The following is a 17,091-nucleotide window of genomic DNA, read 5'->3' on the forward strand; positions in this document are numbered from 1 at the left end:
TGTTACATACTAAGTTGATTCATCTCTACCTGACCTTTTCTCTAGTTCCTGATCCCCTTCTCATATTGACCTCTGTCGCTTTAAGGTTACTGTATTAGTTCCTCTGCAGTGGGGACATCAAACACTTTCATGTTTTGGGTTTCTTACCTATCCCCATACCTCCCATATGTGCTCTCCCCTTAGCATGTGACCTAAGTCCAACCACATTGCTGTATTTGCCCTAGATCTAAAGTCTGCATATGAGGGAGAACATATGATTTTTTGTCTTCTGAATCTGGCTAACCTCTCTCAGAATGTTCTCCAGTTCCATCCATTTACTTGAGAATAATAAGACTTCTTCATGGCTAAGTAAAACTCCATTGTGTATAAATACCACATTTTCTTAATCCACTCGTCTGTAGTAGGGCATCTTGGCTGTTTCCATAACGTGGCTATTGTGAATAGCGCTGCAATAAACATGGGTGTGCAGATGTACTTTAAACCTTGCAGTTTGTGATCATGTTAGCCGTCATTCTTATTGCGATGCTTTCTTTTTTCAAGTTATGTGTTAAGCAGATCCTTTGAAATTGGGAAAGGACTTTGCATTATGACATTCCCTATTTATTGGTATATTTCACAAAATTAACTATTATTTGGCTAAGTATGATTATTTTTGTGTATTTTATATTTATGGTTTATTGAACTTTTTGGATTTGTAGGTTCATATTTTCCCAACACTTGACAGTTTTTGGCATTATTTTTCTCATATTTCTTTGCATCAGTCTCTTTTTCCTACCTTTTAGGATTTCAATTACATGTGTGTTGGAGTGCTTCATATTACTTTGCATTCTTATGATAATTTTGGATATGTCTGCCATTTCTTGTAGTATTACTTTCTATAATTTGAATGCACAGCATTTTAGGATTTTGCTGTCACCATGGTATAATATACTACTTTTTTGATCATATAAGCACTCTAGATGAAGCTAAAACCTTGAGTAAACTTCAAATCATTTTCCAAGATTTTTTTCCTCAAGAATAAGGCAGAAACATGTGACCAGTATTTACAGCTGTGTTGATTTAAAGTTTTTTTATTAGTGTATGATAGTTGCACAGGGAGTGTCATTGTGACATTTCATATATACATATATTGTACCTCAATTTTATTCATCCCTCCACTATTCTTCCTCTTTTCCCACTTCCCTTCTTAAAATAGTATCAACAGATTTCAATGTTCCATTTTTGTACATTTATAGAAATTACCTCAACCATATTCATCCTCTTTCACCCTCTTCATTCATGCTCTTCCTCCCAGTAATGCCCTCCCTTTAATACGACCTGTTTTACATTCGTGTCCTTCACTGTTTAAGTGTCTCTTCATCATTCAGTGGGGTTTTGCCTTGATATTTTACCTGTAAATATATTGTGGTTTAATTCATCATACCCCCCTATTGCTTTTCCTCATCCATTTTCCTCTATCCCTCATTGTTCAACAGTTTTCAGTGCATTTTTTCATGTCTTGTTCCTACATAAATATGATGCATTCCAATATTATTCAACCCCTATCATTGTTTTCTTCTCTTTCTCCTTCCTTAGTCTCCTCTAACAGTCTCACTTTTGGAAACATGCTCTGTTTATATATGATAATGCCTGTATTTTTATCAATCTTTCATATATGAGAGAAAACATGCAACCTTTGTCTTTCTGAGAAAACATGCAACCCTTGTCTTTCTGAACCTGGCTTATTTCACTTAACATGATGTTCTCCAGTTCTACCTATTCACCTGTGAACAATAAAATTTCGTTTTCCTTTATGACTAAAAATACTTCATTGTATGTCTATACCACATTTTCTTAATCCATTCATCAGTAGTGAGGCATCTGGGTTGTTTCCATAGCTTGGCTGTTGTTAATGATGCTGCAATGAACACGAGTATGCAAGTGTCTTTGTTGTGTCCTGACTTACATTCCTTCAGATACACGCCTAGGTGTGGTAATGCTGGATCATATGGTAGTTCTATTTTTTGTTTCTGTGGAGCCTTGGACTGCCATCCATTTGATGCTGTGTATTACTATTTATCACTCAATTTCTCTTACCTTGCCTGACTTACTGGTTAAGAAATCCTAAAATAACAATCTTGCCTATTTTAAGTTCCAGGTTCTCATTTTGGGGCAGTATATATTAGACCATGAAATATTCCCTTCATAATACTGTGGGGTGATTGTCATATTGGAGTAGTTCTCTCAGGTTCCCATTCTACAGAGTCTCAGTTTTTATCCTTGCCTAAGTTGCTAAATTTCCATCATAAATGCATGCCTGAGGTCTGAGAATATATTTTTCTTTCCATTTCTGCCAGATTGTGGAGAGAATATAGTCTATCTTGCTATCTCTAAGTTGTTACTTTTCCTACCTCTAATTTTACATTTTTCAAGGATTCAGTATTTTGCTTTCTACATTCTTTCCTTCTCTTGGAGAGATTATTTTTACAGCATTTGGTATCACTTACACATGCTTATATCTGCATTTTTTGAATTTCTATGGCATACACTACCTCTCTACTAGACTTCAGACCTACTTGTTCTGTCATTATGTATACTCTAATCAGTGCAAAATGGGACTATGGATACTGCCACTGACTTTCTCCTGCTACACCTTCCTATTTCTATCAGTGGGCACCACAATTTCTTATGTTGTTTAGTTTATAAACTTAGATTGCTTATCAGAGTCTCCCTTCCTCTTGGTTCTTACAGCTTTTCTGAATTATTCTTAGTAATGCATACTTTTATTCTCTGCTATGTTCCTCATGACTGAATTTTTGTTATTTTAAATTCTAAAATAAAGTGCAAATTTCACATCATGAGTTTAAGTCCCAAATTATTTTCTCAACTTAATTGCCCATTTTTCATTGCATCAATTTTTGAATATTGTTGGATTTTTCTACTAAGAATTGTCTGCTTAGGATAGAGTGCCTGCCTAGGAAGAACAAGACCATGAGTTAAACTCCAGTTCAAAAAAAAAAAGAAAAAGAAAAATTTGATGATTCTTTACACAATCTTAGAATTCAATTGAATTCTACCTCCCATGAACTCACAAATATTATAATCTGTTCTACTAATCACTCATTAGTATATATTACCCACCTATTTTTTCAATTTTAAAATCATGTGGCTATTTAGTTTGTGTTTTATTAATATTTATGTGTATATGTCATCTAAACAATATGGTCAATCATGGTGATTTTATGTTGCCTTTCTTTGGTGTACTCAGAGACCACAGTACAACGCATGACACAGACATTTTCACAAGAAGTATTTGTTTATTGAATTAGCAGTTTTTCCTGTATAAGAAATTTCTCATTTTTTGGCTCTTTTCACATATATTTATTTATTTTGAATTGACAGATAATATGCATTTATCATAAATGATTTGAAATACACGTATATATAAAACACATCATGGAATAATTAAATCTAGCTAATTAAAACATGTATTACCTCATATTGTTCATTTTTGTCTTGAGAACATTTGGCATCCACTTTTCCAGCATACATTTTTAAGAGTATAATATTTTGCCACTAAGTCACTGTGATATATAGTAAGCTTTCTGTATTCATTCCTCCTATCTAATTGCAATTTTGTATCTTTAGACCAATATCTTCTTACCCTCATTACCCCAGACTTTGGTAACCACCATTCTGTTACTCAACCATGAAAAGGAAGGAAAAACTGTCATTTGAAATAACATAGATGAACCTGGAGGACACTGTGTTAGGTGAAATATACCAGGCACAGAGAAACAAATACTACATTATCTCATTCATATGTGGAATGTAAAAAGTTGATTTCATAGAAGCAGTGTGTACAAAGAGCTCTTGGTGATGGAAAGATGCCTGTGCTTACAAATTTCTGACCATTCATCTTGAGCCAAAATTTCTGCCTTGTTTTCCATTCAGATTGTTTACTAGAGAGTCTTGAGATAAATTTGTGGCTAGGGAACTTAGAAATAGCAACATTAATTAAGCAGAACTAATTTGACTGATTCTTTGCTTTAGGTATGAATTATATGTCAAATAGAGAATTTGGTGGAAAAGTTACCTCAGAAATCCTGCTTGCTCTTGACTGCTCTATCTTGACTTACATAGATTGATAAATATTTTCATAGCAGTATACTAGGTCCTTCAATTTCATGTACCAGTTCTCTCTGTTCTTTGTCAATCTTAAAAAAAATTTTCTGCTACTAAAGACATTTCCATTCCTCTTCCCCTAAGAGAAGCCTCTCAGTTTATGGTAATTGAGTCTTTCCATTTCACTTTTACCAAGAGAGTCTTTAATTGGTTAGAAGTGGTTGAGGATCAATTTATTCTCATCTTCAACATCTGGTGAAGTCTTTTTGATGGTGTACTCCAAGTCAAAGAAATCATTGTCACAATATACTGTATGGAATAGGTTGGGTTGATCCAGTGAGAAGGTAGGGGATATCTCTTCCTTTTCTACTCTAGGCTTCAACTCTCACAACAGTACAACTTGTTCTGTGTATCCAGTGGTTGTGTTATGAGAGCAAAATGATCTGTGATATTGTTTAAACACATATAAAAAATTCTTAAAAGTCAAATTGTTGGTGTTATTAATCAAATTGAAAGAATGACATAAGATGTATGTTTATCTTTACTAAGGATCTAGGTTTTATGATGAGTCACTAATTTTAGAAAAATATATAAGGCAAGATTTTCAAAGTTATTTTAAAAGGGAGAAAATCACTATTCCTTCTGCTATTGTAAATGACACCTAGTCTGTTTCTATCATGAGAGAAATTAGTCAGAAATGTTGAAATTAGGACAACTATTTCCTGAAGTCTTTAAATAATGCTGTTATTAAATTTTTCTTGCCCACAGGAAAGAACAATTCTAATGAAAACTTTCTACTACTTCCACACATAGTCTTTAAAAATGTACAGTTAGAGATAAAGAGCTAGAAGTTAAGAACTGATAATTGATTCAATGTAAAAAAACCTCTTGACATTACATATGTCTTGAACAACTATCAGGTACATATCTAATTTTGGATTTTAATTTTATCAAAGAATTTTTCCTATTTGTGTAGAGATTTATCTTCAGAAATAATCTTTTAAAAAGTTTTTATTATCATATTATTATTATACTGGGGGCATGTTGTGACATTTTCAGATGTGCTTACAATATATTTCAGTTAAATTCACCCTTTCCATCATTCTTTTTTATCCTCCCCTTCCACACCACTGCCATTCCTGGAATAGTTTCAACAGGTCTCATTTTCCATTTCCATACATCCGTATATAATATTTCCCCATATTCATCCTCATACATGTTTTCCTTTATCCCCTTCCCACTTGTACCAATTCCCAGACAGGACCTGTTTTACCTCCCTGTTCTCTGTTTTTGGAAGAAGATATTTTTGTTTGCTTAAGATAGCTATATAGGGAGTTTCATTATGACATTACCATGTCTATATGTATTATGTCCTAAATTGGTTCATCTCCTCCATTTTTCTCCTTTCTACCTTAGTCTCCTTGGTGGTGATTTCTACAGGTTTAAAAATTCTATATTCATTCTCGTATAGGAAATGCATCAACCATATTCACCTTCTTTACTTCCTTCTTTTATCCTCCCTCTCCCTTCGCTTAGCATGACTTGTTTTTCATTCTTGTCCTTTGTTGTTTAAATGTCTGTTCATGGTTCACTGGGATTTTCTGCCTTGATATTGTACCTGTACATGTGTTATACTTAAAAATAACATGGATAATACTCTTTCTTCAAAAATATCTTCTATAAAAGACTATAAACATAAATTGCATTAGTGTAATGACATTTCTTCATGACTCTACACAATAACATGAAACAAGTCTGAGATAATGCATATTCTAAGTTTTGACCAAGCTGTCAAGATAATTTCATCAAATTTCCACCATTATGTGACTATGCAGCTTACCTGGAAAAGCCTAAGTAGTAGGTACATTGGCGCATCCAACTTGAAATCTGGTGAATGTCAGCAACTTTATTAGTTTTGTCCATTCATGTTCTCATCTATAAAAAAAAAACTATGTGATTATAATAGTATACAATAATATACATAAAATCATTAAAATAGATTTAGAGATAATAACCTTATATATTGCTATATCATGTAGTGTCTGACATAATAGGCATTCAATAAATATTTGTGAAAGTCATATGTGAAATATCTATCACTTCTGTTATTGTTCAGGTCTTTATTATTACTTGAAACATATGAAATACAGTTGACATTATTATTGCTGTTTTTGCCATTTTGTTAGTTTTGGTCAATCCCACTTTTGACAAGGGCCATAATTTAGGATTTATTTAGCATCCTGCAGAAATTTACAGTTAATTTGGGAGATAAGGCTTTGTGGGCAAAGGAAGAGAGAAGATGTGCTTTTTCTGGTTCATAGGCAGGACTCTTTTTTTAAATGTGGTTTTATTTCATTTATCTCCCTGTAGAGGCTTAACATGTAAGAAGGAACAAAACAGGAAGCAGCTGACTAATATGAACAGTGATTTCAGTGATAATCTAGTCAAAGTTGTCTCAACACGCTGAAACTCAAAAGGTGATTGTAACCAGGGGATTGTACAAATTCTTCAAATAATTCTACTATTAGTAATGAATGTTCATGGCAACAATATCACCCACCAATTTAATTGAGATAAAATTTGCACAAATCAAAATTCACCATCTTTACATTTTAAAGTATACATTTCATTGCTTTTTAGTATATTCACATTTGTGTACCAATACTACCACTCTCTAATTCCAGACCCAGGCCATCATCTTATTCCAATAAACCCTGTATTTATTAGCAGTCAATCCTAGCTACCTCATCCATAAATCTCCTGGAAATTATCTATCTTCAGTCTCGGTAAATTCACCTATCCTGGATGTTTCATATACACAGAATCATACAACATGTGGCCTTAGGTGTCTCTCTTCATGCTTTCAAGATTCATCTATATTATACTGTGTGTGAGTACTTCATTTCTTTACATAGTTGAATAATATTTTTCTTTTTGAGATAGTATCTCACTGTGTATTCCAGACTGGCCTGGAGCTTGCTATGTAACCCAGGTTGTCCTTGTACTTTCAATCCTCATGCCTTTGCCTCCCAAGTGCTGGGATTACAGGCTACATGACTGGCTATTTTATTTATGAGTATATATTGGTTGAATCTCTGTCCTTATCCTTGTTTTTACCTGTCACATTCTCACCTACTTGTTAAAAATTGGGGTAAAATTCACCTCAATTAAAATAGATCATTTCATTCATTTTAGAGTATATAATGAATTTTTTAGTGTATTTCCAATGTTATGCAAACATAGCATACAATGCAAGCATTGCCACTGTTATTATTTTATCTTATTCTTTAGTTTGACTATTTCATAAAAATGACATCACAATATGTGGCTTTCCTGCCTGACTTCTTCTTTCACTTAGCATTATATTTTTGAGGTTCATCCATGTTGTAAATATTGCTGTAAAGATTTTGAAGTGTATTTTGAGAATGAGGTGACTCTAAAAAACTTGAAGAAGACAGCAGAGTGACTCTAAAAGTAAAGTGACACATCAAACAAATAAAATTTCAGGATTGTAGGAGTAATTCCTACTGACATCTGTATTGATTGGATAATTCCTTGGATGATGTGGTCAGTTCTTGACACTAGTTAAAAGAAACTCATTGAGTAACTGCAGGGCATTTAACGTTGCAAAACGATGAGGAACACCATGTAACAGAGTGAAGGTGGAGAAGCCAGAAATACGCAGATGATAGAAAAGCCTAAGGGGACATATGATAATTTCTTTTAAATATCTAAAGAATTGACATTTTCGTCTAAGAGTTGACTATCCTTTGGCTCTAGAGGGATGAACAATAGATGAGTGTCATGAATACAGAATTTTTGACTCAACAGTAAATATTTGATATTTAGACATGCCTGAAACTGGGTGCGCTACTTTACAAAGTAGAGAATTCTGCACTTGAAAATGATTCCCTCTCAACAGCAACAACAAACAAAAGTATGGCAAAGGAGTCTAGGTCAGGGCAGGTAAGTGGATTGGATGATATCTCCTGACCCCTTTAAACACTTTGATTCAGACTTGTAACATTGTGCTGTTGTTGCTCATTCTGGTACCTTATTTGAAAAGAGGAGGGCTGGCTTGTCTTAGTCAACACTCATTCTAGTATCACCAAGCTCTTTGCAGCAAACTTCTATTCCATTTTCCTTGAGAAGGTGACTTGTGCCTTGAGAATATTTACATTTTCATTCAAACTTGTAGATTATCACAATTTCTTGATCAAATCCCTGGTCTACATCTACTCTCAAATAAAAGCTCAGTCAATTGTTCCATATTGTGAAATAGTATCAGTTTGTTCTCTAGTTTTATTTTGACTCTTGAAAACCAAAACAGGTGTATTTTTTAGTGAAGGAATTTTTAGCACCATGTAGAATGGGAACTTTATTCAATAATCAAAGTTAATAGATGTGTGATCTGGGAGAAGATGTTGAATTTTCTGGTCACCATATAGGAAAATATCCATTATACATTTTACTTAAATAGTAACAACAAATGAGGTAAAAAATATTTCAGTAGTTCAGAAAGCATAGTTATGTCTAGTGTGCTGTGGAGAAGAGTTTAACTTTATTTCTGTTTAAATACCATTCTTTAAAAATATTCTTTCTGGACATTTTCCTCCAGGCTTCTTGTGGAGTATATCTACTACAAAATATTATACACTACTTGGTAGAGTGGCATAAGAATATTTTTGCAACAAATATTAGACAGAAAGTTAGATACAAATTTGTAAATTACTGTCTGCATTTTCAAAGAAACAAAAAGGGAAACACATCAAACTAATTGAAAATGTTAGTCGCTAAGCTAATATTTGACTTTTGGTTTATCTTCTTATTTTTCTAATTTTTTTCTATAGATATCATATATTATTTTCATAATTAGATTATCTTTAAAAACACAAACCATATATTCTTATGCTAGTACCATATTTGGAAAATGTATATTTTTTTCCTTTTCTCTACTCCTTTGCCATTAAGTATGTTTTCCATCTTTCTCTCCTCTCCTACCCTAATTTATCTTTGTAAATTTGTGGGAAGCCTTACTCTTACATTTCTTTTTTTGAGAAGCACTCATCCATATTTATTTTTCCACATGAAAGTGTTAAACTTATTAATCCTCATGAAAAGCCCATAGCCATCACAGATGTTTACCATTTATTAATCCTCATGGAAAACCTGCACAATCATCCAATCCTTATTCCTTTGGCTTTTTGCCAGCACCAACATTGGCCTTTGCTGTCCCCCTGACTTTCTTCACCCTATTTTTACGTTCCTTTCACTGTTTCCTTGAGGTCTTTTTCTTCTCATATAAGCCATGTCTTGCAAGTCTGTGTTTGGGCTCATTTTTCTTTGCATAATCCAAGGAATCATAAATCATGCCAAAGCCAGTTGTCTTTCCACCACCAAAATGGGTTTGAATCCAAATACAAAAATGACATCTGGTGTAGTCTTGTACACTTTAGCTAGTTTTTCATGAATTTCTGTGAAATTTTGGTACTGTTGCCTTTCCAGGATGAAGGACATCGATGACCATTTGTTTCCTCTGAAGTAGTCTGTTGGTCATGAACTTTCTGGTATGGATAGTTACTGTGTCATTCATTATGGTGGGTGATCCTCAGGCAGTCAGGAAGAAAAAACATCATCCATATTTATAAATGAAGTTCATCTTTTCTATGTAAATACCCTCCTAGGTACTCTGTGAGGCCAATCAGCAGTAAACATTGAGTGAAGAAATCCTTTGTCACAAATATTTTTCCCAGTGTTACCTGTTAAATAATCTAAACAATGGGCTGCCTCTACTTTTCCCTGTGTGGCACATGGAGATATAGGCATGGTTGGGGCGTTGGAATGAGAGGAGGGTATTTCTGAGCATGATGGAGCAGGAGTAGTGTTGTCTGGCTGGTATAAGTTCTGTTTGATTTATCTAGTGATAGATGAAGTGCATGGTTTTGAGCAAGTAACTTTTTGCCAGGGAAAAGAGCACACAAAAATCTCTTACATACTCACTGTATGGGACTATTAAATTCCAGGACAATAATTTAGCATGTTTAGATCTATGTATTCTTGTTTAATAATGAAAAGTCTTTTTTTTTTGGCAGCACTGGAGTTTGAATGCTGGGCCTCACCCTTGCTAGGCAGGTGCTCTACTACTTGAGCCATGTCACCTGCCTGGTTTTTTTGTGTGTTGGTATTTGTGTATGTTGAACTATTTGCCCAGGCTGTCTTCAAACCATACTCTTCCTGATCTCTGCCTCCTGAGTAATTTAGGATTACAGCATGAACCACTAGTGCCTGGCAAAAATTCTGGATTTTGAGGCCATTTTGTACTTGATATTTTATGCATCTGTATTGTGGGCAAATGTTTTATAAGTCTATAAATATTTCTCTGTAGATTATTCCAGTGAACTACTCTAGTACCTCCATGGAATACACTGACTTTGAGACTTATAAAGGATAAAGGAGAAGATAGACTTTGACCACAATTATGCAAATAGATTGTTCTTAGTCTTTAGCTATCTTTGAAATTGGTTCCCTTGGTGGTATCTGCTGGAGGGGGGTGTGTGTTGATGGAACTGACATCATGTATTTGTCACACCTGGAATGAATAGTATTTCTCTGTCAAGTTTGAAAGTCAGAGGCATCAGAAGAAAGTCAAGAAGACTGTATACAATCACAGAGGAACTGCTTTCCTCTCAGTGCTGATAGCTATTCACAGCCTTGGAAGGAAAACAGTTGCACTGCTTGTCAAGTGCTGTAGAGAGACATTTGCCAAAGACCAGAGGTGAGGTAGCAGTAGCTGTAGAGTGATTCTTTACTACAGCTTGATGAAAGTGAAAATTTTAATTGAATGAGGTAGTGTTCAGCTATTAGGCACATACTAGAATTATCTTAGGTCTTTGTTAAGACTCTTAATTAGGGCCATCAGCAATTCTGTCACTGGAATAAGAACGCATACAAAAATGCTTATTTCATTTTGGGGTATCCTATGTTGACAATCACTACTAATTTGAATTTTTTTTCAAAATTCCTTAAGGATTCCAATTTAAAATATGCTATTAAAACACATTGCTTGGGGGGATTTTTCCCATTGGGCTAATTATTTTACATGCATTAATGCATGATGTTCTCGTAACACCATGCATTAATAAGTTATGCTATAGGTTAGGTAAAATTATAGCCATCATTTAGCAGTCAAGGGGATTTTGGGGAAGTTTAGAGGAAGTAACTTATCTGAAGTCTCACAGAGAAGACTGAATTCTTACCCAAAGCCCTCACTTCCAGACCATGAATAATTAATTACTAAGGTCCATCTTTTGGGCCTATTTTCTGTGTGGTACCTTAATTTTAAGTATTGGTTGTGCTATTATAGCAGAGTCTCATGGTGTAACACTCTGTCTTCCCACTGATTTCAGTGCAGCTGTGGTCATGAAGTGCCATTTCTAGTGCTGCACACCAGTCCTGCATCAGTGAGTGTATTTCCTGTGCTGATGTCAACCCATGGGCAGTTAAACTCAGAAGTGTGGGAACATAACGACACCAAGAACAGCTCTCAACCAAGTGTGTAGAAGTCGGTGGATGAGTCCCCTAGCCTCTTCAGCTTCTAGTAGGACAATTTTGAAACATGATAATCATGGTGTGCTTGAAGATGCCCCCTGTCTGTGAGCCCTATTCATTCTTGTTTTTAACCAGCTACTAAAGTATCCTTTACTGTTTTTTCTCCTTTCTCTAGTTTCTACTGCCTCACTCTTTCTTTTCTGGGACTTTTTCCTCATATAAATGAGTTGTATTCATGCCCTTCTCAGGCTGTACTTTCAGGAGAATATCTCATAAGACAGTTTTGTTACATTTTATGGGTGCCTGGTTGTTAACTCTTGCAATATGTATTCTAAGCAACAATCCCTTTATACTATTTCCACTTCATTATAAAGACTGATCAATTTTTCTTCCAAATGTTCATTTTCTATTCCCACAACCTACCTCATAGCTCAGGCCTTTATCATATTGTCCCTGAAGTATTATGTTAAGCTTCTAGTTAGCATACCCTCTTCTATCATCTAAGACTTCCTGCAAACTGACAATCCACAAATTTTCCTCCAGTGTCGATTTCATCTGTCAGTCCCCTTCTCAAAAACCTACAATTACTACGAACAATTTATCACATCAAGTCTGAATCCTTCCTTCCAAGTTAAGATGCATTTTCTTCATAAAATTCTCTAAGTCTGAATGCTCTATTCACTGTCTGTGTGTTTGAATTCTTATAGTACCTATAATCTTGCCACAGAGTTTAACACATATTTATTATATTGCGCTATTCACATATTTTTATATCTTAGTCCACTAAATTATAGGCTGCTTGATGTTATAAACTATGATTTGTTGCTATTCTGCATTTTCCATAACCTAGCGTAGTTCCAGGTATGCACACACACATATACACACATAAACTAGTTAAAACTTTTCAACTGAATTCATTCTTAAAAACTTTCTACAAGGGGAAAATTCATATTTGATTTTGAAGATACATTTTGTGAAAAAAAAAAACAAAATTTGGAAGGAATTTTGATTTGCCCAAACTTTGAACAAATAAACAACAAGTGAATGTCAGTTATCTTAATTTATAGTTCTAGAATATATTCAATATTCAAGTAGCAAAAGTCAGCTTCAAAAGAGAACAAAATTTGCACATTTTAAAACCTAAGGTATCATTGAATATTTAATCATAGATAGAGAAAGGACCCTTTGAGGACTTTCACACCTTGAAGTATATTATTTAGCCAAAATGTCACTATTGCCATCTCTCGGTCACCCTGTTGAGCCCCATGTTTATTCAGGAGGCTGTGGAGAAGGAATAATTTCACATTTCTTAGCATCTCTCCCAATATTCCCAATGACACATTTTCTTCTGGTTTAATCTCCCCTCCCTCAATTTTAAGCTCTGAAACTATAGTACACATTATTTAATACAGCATACAAGATTTAGTATAATGCTACTAAAATGTGAAGGGTAATAGGAGTTGCCCTATTTAATACAGTAATTTGCTATCGTCTAGAGAGGTGGGTGTGCGTGTGTTTTCAGAAAGTAGAGAGGAAATATGTCTAAAGTATCCCAAGCTTGAAACTAAAAAATCAATTTAATTCCCTTCAGAGCCTGTCCAGGTGTTTTTCCAGGCTGGATTTTTATAATTACTTAAGTATGCTCCATTGCAAAGGTCCTAATAGAAGCATCTAAATCTTACTGGGCAACCTCAGGGAACAAAGATATTCTCTTAAAAACTTGATTGCTTTTCTATGGAAGTAGTTAGCTTTGATTTATATCACTTCTGAAGGGAGCTTCGCTGAGGCTTTGAGTAATCCAATAAGGATCATATAATATACTCCCGTTTACATCTCATAGAGTTGCTGTGTATGGAGCTCTTTGTTTATGAGTCAGGAAATGGGCTAAAAGCTTCTTAGGTTCATCTCTGTTCACAAAATTTGTTCTGGGGGAAGTAATGGCCTTTTGCATTTTAATAAGCAGTAAATCTCAAGTATTACAATGCTCAGTAACAAGCTATCTTTGGCAGTGTGGGTTTTTCTGTGTTTTTGGAGCTTGCTCTTATTCAGCAGTTTGGGTAAGAAGATAATTCTTATCTTGTCTCTATATTTCCATTTGTTCTGGAGGATACTGCCCATATATTTTTTTTTCTGAAAATAGTCTGACCCTCCTTCATGAGTGGCTAAGGGGGATATGAAAAAGAAAGGGAAGCCATATGAATGTCCAGACATTTAATCAAGGTTTTATAACCTCATCTAAGAAGACAATTGCATGCTATCGTACATCATGTCCCCTTTACACATTGATTTCTTAAGTATTTGTAGTTCATCTAATATTCAGTGTAATGTCTTAGGTCCAGGGTATGATGCAGAAATGAAAGTGATAATACCCTGTCATACAATTGCTTAAGGTAATCTTAATGCTAATAAGCATCATGGAATCTCCCAAAATGGACTCTACTTTCATTTTATGATATGCATGCCTTTCTTGGACAATTTATTTCTTTTTAGTAAAACTGTCTCCAAATAAGACCAGGTATGTAAAATCCCAACTGTGTAAACTTGCTCGGTTTCAACAAAAAAACCACTAAACAAAGATCTGGTTTCTATTCACATGTAGCTAGAAACTTTGAATGGGAGTTCTCATAGGATAGGGTTGTTTTCACCTGGCACTTTGGTTGTATCTATGTGACTTGATTTGCCTACAGCAGAGTGATTTAAGGGTCATGATTATTCTAATTTGATCTGATCAATTGCTTAACAGTCAATTAGGTGGTGGTTAATTTGATATGCTTAAGCAGATGGATCCCTAAATTCCAATTTAATGACTAGCTTGCTTTCTTTATGGAAAAACTTTCACTAATATTATGTGATTAAATTTGGTTTTTTAAATGTTATGAACATTTATGCAACTTAAGACCATAGGGTATTATGATGATTTAAAATAGAGAATAAATATTCACATAATATTCTAATAAGAAAGGGTACGTGAGTAGGTGTTTTCTAGCTATATTAAAGGGATTGCATATTTCCCTTGGGATTCATCTTTTCATTAAAAAAAACCCCAGAATTTGGAATGATAGGGAATCTTTGGACTCCACCCTGAAGTTCTTCTTTTATGAAAAAAAATGGAGGGCCTTGGAAGCAAAGTGATAGGTTCAAGATAGAGTCACAGCTGGGATATGAACATTGGATATGAGTATTTAGGTCAAATAAATTCACAGAATTCATTATTGTGCATATATTAGGTGTTCTCATTTTATTTCTATGAACTTTTTTCTTCTAAACATTAATATATTTGAAATTATATGTATTATGAATAATAGCATATTCTCCCATGCTTCTTTTCCTTCTACAAGTGTTTATGGAGTTCCTATTACTGAGTATAGGTATGAGTGACTCAGTAGTGAACACGAGACAAATGAGGTTTCAGTACCATGGAGCCCAAATGCTAATGGGGGAGACAGATAACAGTGAATGGCCAAGAGACATGAGATAGCTATAAATACTGTGCAGAGATTTAAACTGTGTGTCATGAGGGAGTGCCTGTGTGTATATCAGGCAATCTGGAAAGATGACATTAATATTGTGACAGAGCTCAGGACACACTGCCTCAAAATATGATACTTTGGCATTTGAGGAAACAGCAGAAACAGAAAGACCATTTGCAACTTTCCCTCTTTCTTCTTGAAGCAGCCTAAGAGAGACTTAGGAAGGTCTCTCCATCTTCTTCCCCATCTGTTTTCCCCTCAGTACCCTAATGTGACAATATCCTAATGTGACAGGTTTCCTGCTCTATAATCCAGAAAGAATGTCACACAGGAATGCTAACAATACTCTGAACAAATAGGTCTTCCTAAGTTCTCCTCAGTTTATTACAATTAAATCATAGCCTTTGTCCTCCAATCAGACTTTTGCACCATTGTCCATAAAAATATACAAATTTCCCTGTTTCTTAGAGTCTTCATTTCTGAAGGGTCTTGTGTGACCGAAACCATGTGTTAAATAAGTTTGTGATGCTTTTTAATCTTGTTTCTTTGCCTTTTATTATATAGATGTGAGCCATGAACCTTGGAGTGGGTGAAGAAAAGATAATTACTTTCTCTCTCCTACAACTGAGATATCAGTAAGAGGACCTACACATACAGATTGAAAGACAGTGGCCCATGGAGAGGGAAGATCAAGGACGAAGGCTTGGTGGTGAGAACAAAATTGGCATAGTCAAGAAAAAAGCAGGAACTGGTTTTTCCAGAGCAACGCTATCCAATAGAACCACATGGGGCCAAATTAGCTACTTACAGCAGCATTATTCAGTCGAATTGTCTTTGATGACAGAAGTAAAATCAGCGTGTCAAAGAGACACCTCCACTCCTATGTATATTGCAGCACTATTCACAATAGTCAAGATATGGAATCAACTTAAATGTCCATCAACAGATGAATGGGCAAGGAAAATATGGTACCTACAAGTAATGGAGCATTATTCAACCATAAGGAGGGATGAAATTCTATCATTCATGGCAACATGAATGGACCTGAAGGACCTGAATGGACCTGAAGGACATTATGTTAACCGAAGCAACTCAGGCACAGAAAGGCAAACACCACCTGATTACACTCATATATAGGAGCTTAAAAAGTTGATCTTGTAAAAACTGAATAGAATGGTCATTAACAGACTGGAGGGTTTAAGGAGGAGAATGGATGGGGGAGATGAGTGATTGCTCAATGGGTACAATGTTAGTTAGGACGAATAAGTTCTGGTGTTCTATAGCACAGCATGGTGAATACAGCTAACAACAGTGCATTGCATCATTTTTCTCAAAATAGAAGATTTTGAATATACTCACCACGGAGAAATGGTAAAATGTTAAGGTGGTAAAAATGCTAATTACTTTGATTAGATCATTATTCAATGTATACATTAATCAAAAATCACATTGTAACTTATAAATATGCATAAATATATGTCAATCAACAGTAATAAAAAATAAATCTTTGTGTCGTTCAATTTGGTAGCCACAAAAAGTGACTACTGAAAAAGTAGACACTAAAATATAGCTAGAGTGAACTGCATTTTTTATATGTAGTGAATTGAAATAGAAATAGCCACATATTCCATGGACACCATAGGTCTAGAATGCAGAGTGTAAGAGGTGGGCAGTGCAGGGAGTTTGAGTAAGTTCAATGAGAGGGATAGGAAGGAACTAGATCTTGTGACGTTTTGTAACAAGTGAGTTGGAAATGACCAGGATACTTTAATAAGGCAATGCGATGTATGTTTTTTTATCTTAAAAATACTATTTTGGCTGCTGAGTAGAGTAGAAAATAGTCAGCAGGAATGGGAAAAGGGAACCCATTACAATGGCACCATAATAATCCATGAGAAATATGAAAGTGGCTTGAATTAGAATTGGACACTTTCAGGAACACAAACACACACACTTTTTCCAGTACTGT

The 17,091-nt window shown here is 34.7% G+C and overlaps 1 long non-coding RNA gene and 1 pseudogene across 1 annotated transcript in view; one reads left to right on the forward strand and one right to left on the reverse strand.

Annotated features, from left to right (window-relative positions):
- The window catches only part of LOC141423900 (uncharacterized), a 201,772-nt gene extending 185,081 nt beyond the window's left edge, over window positions 1-16,691 (forward strand). The window contains exon 3 of the long non-coding RNA XR_012448663.1: window positions 15,687-16,691. This is a non-coding gene — a long non-coding RNA (uncharacterized lncRNA). The remainder of the gene's footprint in view (window positions 1-15,686) is intronic.
- On the reverse strand, window positions 9,293-9,697 carry LOC109679090 (small ribosomal subunit protein eS24-like; annotated as a pseudogene).
- Window positions 16,692-17,091: the final 400 nt, after the last annotated feature.

The sequence above is a fragment of the Castor canadensis genome, chromosome 6 (assembly GCF_047511655.1).
Source record: "Castor canadensis chromosome 6, mCasCan1.hap1v2, whole genome shotgun sequence".
Classification (NCBI taxonomy): domain Eukaryota; kingdom Metazoa; phylum Chordata; class Mammalia; order Rodentia; family Castoridae; genus Castor; species Castor canadensis.